We start from the raw sequence: 4,780 nt of genomic DNA on the forward strand, positions 1-4,780 counted from the left end.
GAGTCTACAAAAGACCCACTCAAAGTCATTTGACTTCCAGTGAAAACCAAAAGAAAAAAAAGTGACTCAGCCATGTATTTCCTTATACAATTAAGAGAGAAGCCTGGTCTTGAAAACTGAGTCTAAACAGGGATCAATATTCTTTATAGGATATAGGATTCTATAGAATGGAGGTGCACTCAAATTCACATACTTAGTCAAAGGCACAGTAATGAGTAGAGCATAGTGTGTTCTTTGCCTGCTGTCCAATACACTGTGGTACTCTGCCATGTAATTTAATCTAGTACAGGTTGCAGCATTAAATAACAGCAGAGACACAAAATACTGTTGGTTTGTTAACCCTAGAAACAATGAAAACCCTCTTCTAAAAGTTTCCCTCTGTCCATTTGTTATTTTTTTTTCCTGTCTAAGGGAAAAAGTACACAGGAGAAATAAAATTATCTTCCCAATCCCAAGGTGAGAACACTTCTTTTTCTCCTGAACTTCATACATGTATAATTCAGTGGAAAGGAATACCACAAACTGAAGATGAAGACCCTGATTAGATATGCTTTGATTATTGTTGTTAAATATGTTCTGATTAATTACCTTTACACTGAGTGCAATAGTGGGTGACAAAACATTGGGTTTTGGCTTGGTTATAAGAAGTGTCCTCCTAACCAGGAGAGGGGGAAGGGAGTTTAGGGTAGTCGCTCAGACACACAGACCAGACTCCCCTTATTCCAACATCAGCCTTTGCCCTTAGGGACCCCAAGGCATTCAGAGCTGTGTGTGGGGTCAGTTAACTCACACTTACCTTCTTCCTCTGAGAGATGTCAGTAGGTAATTCTAGACACCTGTTTATCCTCACCGGGAGTGCCACATGCCACTTCCCTGCTCCATGTGTATGTAATTGCAAAGCCAGCAGGGGATATTGGATGATATTAGAAGCTATGGCACCATTAGTATGCGCTGCAGCTTCTCGTCATTAAATACCGAGTATATGTTCTCTCTATTGTCATCAGGAGGCAGGAAACTACAGAAGAAGAAACTGATTTTCCAGCTAGAAACAACAGGAGCAAACTGAAGTGTTCACAGCACAACTTTGAGGTACTTTGTTCATCCTGTACGAAAATAAAATTGTTTTCCTTGCTGTCCTGTTTCCCTGCTGGATGTATAAGTTTTCTCAGGGATTACCTGTTGGGTCAGTTTTGTTGTCACCTGTGCATGACATACTTTCTTGACATGCAACTCACTGGAGTCAGCCAAAAGCCAGCTACTGCCACTGCCTCGCATCAAAACTCCTTTAGAACTGCGCATGAGGACTCCCCTAGAACTCCCCTAGAACTCAGCATCACTATTTGTGTCTCTGTTAGAGGTGCAGGAATTTCTAAACACAAACCACAGGACATCCAGTCTCCTACTGATGCACTGTATTCCTACTAGCTTTGCCATGCAGTTTAGTGAGTGTCAGCAGCTGGTCAGAAGATAGATGCCCACTTTAACTTAGATGTCTCGAGGTCAGCAGTAGTCACTGGTTAGAGACTGGCACCTTCAAGGCAGTTGATCTAGTTTTCAGAAACCATTTTAGAGTGAGGGGAATTGCCTGTTGAATTTTAGTTTCTCTGTTTAGAGGAAATCTAAGTTAGTTTAAACCATACATTTAATTTTTCAGTTGTTAACTTTGTGTATAATGAGTCTTAGCTTGATGATTATTTTACATCCCTGATTTCTACATTTCATTTGCCTTATCTTGCCTGTTACATTTGGTGACTGGTCACTTTCTAGCATTATCTTAAAACAGAGCATTTTAAACTAAACTATTAAAATATCTTATTCATTATCACCTGGTTTTACAGGACTTTCCTCTTAGTCATGGCAGCTCTATTTATAAGGGGATTTTGTCTACCAGAAAGAAATAAAGCAATGTATGGTTCTCAGTGTCTTTCTGAAGACTGAACCTCAGGGTATGTTGTGAGTTAGAAAAATATGTGTCATGTTGTTGGCATAGAAGAGCAAAATAAAAACTTTCTGAGAAGAGATACTTCTTAAGATTGAAAATTAATATTTTTCTATCGGAATGGTGAAAGATACTATTAAATCTTTTAAACAAACCCATTCTCCTAAAATTTGCAGCATAATTTCATAATTTTAAGAGGCTTAGGAGCACTGTTATGTGATCCAAACTCTCATCTTGTTCTAGAAACCAGTAAGTTTAGGATAGAGAAGAGGTTTAAGTGTGAGTGATAAGTGCATCTCTAGGAAACAGTTTGTTGGAGGCAGGACCTTGTAAGTTCCTTAGAATGAAAAGCTTACTAGGATGTTCTGGAAATTTGCATGATAAGTATGCGTAAAGTCACAGGGTGCAGTCCTAGTCCTATTTAAATCAGTAGGGTTACTGATTTAATAGACCTTTCTTTTGACTTTAGTGCTGCCACTCTTGTTTTTACTAAATCTGTTTTGTGGCCAAAATATGGAATTTTTAGGGACATTAATTGTCTCATGAGATAATTAAATAAGAATGCAAATTTTATATCTTATTGAAACCCTGTTTTTACTACACATAAATCAGGAAATCAAGAAACAAAATGAAAGCTATACTATAAGAATTTTTGTGAGGGTAGATCTTATTAGTTATATCTGCAATGGTTTGGTTAAATTCTGTTGCCTGAACTGTAAAATATTAAAGATCCAAGATAAAAAAGTGCTCCCATGCTTCAAATCTGACCAATTCTATTATGTGCACTATTGAAGGATGAAACTTTTGGATCAAAATGCTGGCAAGGAATATTTATATATTTTATAAAGTTATCTTGAAGGAAACAAGTATATACAGTGACACAAGCAGCCACAAAATGATTTTTTTTTATTTTTAAGTAGGTCAGATCTGGGTATATTATTCTTGTTGAAATGGTCATGTTAAGCTTTTCAATTAGGAAAGGATATGTCCTGAAGTTCTTCCAGTTTTTATTGATCCCTGTGTCATTTTTAGGATGATGAATATTTGTGTCATATGCAACTGAGTTAAGGATGCATTTCTTTCCTGAAATCATCTGAAGGGAATGGCTTTGGCCATTTCAGTGACCATCCACTTTACCATCAGAGGACTTTACATTAAAGGAAGCTTCATGTATTTTTAATATCTTCTGCACTGCTGCCAAGTTTAAAGCTCAGTAGACACAAGCATGCTGCAAAAATTCTGATATGTGTATTTCCAAGCCCTCAAAAAATGATTCCAAGCCTGGGTCTCTGGAATATTATCCCAAGTGCACTTTGAATCAGTGGAACTGTCTATTCCATCTTCTCAAGGCAATGAGTGTATTGTTTCAGCGTCCCCAGATCCAGACACATACATGACTTCACTGTTTGATCTGGGGAACCATAATGTACTTTGGAGAAAGAAAATAGGCAGAGCAGAATTACTAGTGCCTTATAAGAATTACTTATCCAAACCAAATTTCTCATAAACTGCCTACTCTGCTACTGTGTGCTGAAAAATCACAGCCTTCTTGGTCTAATTTTTTTATAACTGTGATCTTAAGCTGAGGCAACTTGGCTTTTTAGCATGGAAACTCCATGGGAAACAGAGAGGCTTCTCTTTAAGGAAAGAATAAGAATTTCTCCTTATTTTTGTCAGGCTGACAGAAGGAGCTTTGCAGCTTTCTAGCTATCCATGTCCTGTGGGAAGTTACTGTGCTCTCTATTTTTGGCAGGTCATTATATGGATGAGCTACTAAGTTCATTTACTCAAATTTCCTTTGCAGAGGTTCCAAAAATAGGGGTAATTTCAATACTGATGACCAAAGTGTCTCTCCTACTGGTTGTGTAGGTACTGGGTGCCTAACAGTAAGAAGATCCATTCATTCTCAGATAGTAAAAGAACACAAAGTATAGGTGACAGTGAGGTTGTGATCCAATCAGAGTTAGAAATGTCAGGGTTTGTGCAACTGAAATTGGATTTATCACAAGACAGGGATATATTCTTTTTCCTCAGCGTATCACAATACATAATATTCTTGAGTAATTCTAGACTGTGCTACAAAAGAATAACTCTATAGAAAATGTTAATATTTGTTCAGTGTAATTCCCTTTTATCATGCTTCAAAAAGTAATAAAATAGCAGTCTTGGATCTGTTATATGAGGTCCTTGAACATGCCTGCAAGTAAATTTAAAAAATAGCAAGAAATAAAAATACTAAGAAATCATGTAATCCTCATACACAGACTGAATGGATGGACTAAATATTTTACCCTGTGGCCACTTGGTGTTGATCTACAAAAAAGAGTAATTCTGCCTCATCTTGCAAGTATGAAGCCTCTTTTTTTTATCTTTTATATTTTATAAATTAGAGAATTTCTTTCCATAGTTTCACATTGTGATGCTAGCAAAGGGAATCTCATTACTTCCCACTATCTCAGTCCCGTTTAAGAGGAAAAATATGACTTCAAGGGCTTGTTGCTCCCTATCTTTAGGAAAGATATTTGTATCCAGTACATTTTTCTTTCTTGCCTCCTTACACCCATGAGCAGAAAACATTTTTTTGCAAACATTCCAACAATAGGTCATGATCACCATGACCACTTAACACAAATTAGAGAATTAATAAAACTCAGTCTTTTGTTCTTCCTCAATCTCCTACCATCAGACAAAATATACAAATGCCTAGTTTGTCCATCCTTGATGCCACCCAGCACTCTGCTCAGAGTGAATGTCGCAGTATTCAGTTTCAGCAGTCATGCCTCTTCTCCCCTCCTTTGGCTTAACGTCTCTCTTTAATGTGTGCTCTTCCTACTGGAGCTT

At 37.2% G+C, this 4,780-nt stretch overlaps 1 long non-coding RNA gene across 1 annotated transcript in view; it reads left to right on the forward strand.

Moving 5' to 3' along the window:
- Positions 1-1,006: 1,006 nt before the first annotated feature.
- LOC116183425 (uncharacterized) overlaps positions 1,007-4,780 on the forward strand; it is a 52,499-nt gene continuing 48,725 nt past the window's right edge. Inside the window, exon 1 of the long non-coding RNA XR_004148060.2 lies at positions 1,007-1,089. This is a non-coding gene — a long non-coding RNA (uncharacterized LOC116183425). The remainder of the gene's footprint in view (positions 1,090-4,780) is intronic.

The sequence above is a fragment of the Lonchura striata genome, chromosome 3, assembly GCF_046129695.1.
Source record: "Lonchura striata isolate bLonStr1 chromosome 3, bLonStr1.mat, whole genome shotgun sequence".
NCBI classification, from domain to species: domain Eukaryota; kingdom Metazoa; phylum Chordata; class Aves; order Passeriformes; family Estrildidae; genus Lonchura; species Lonchura striata.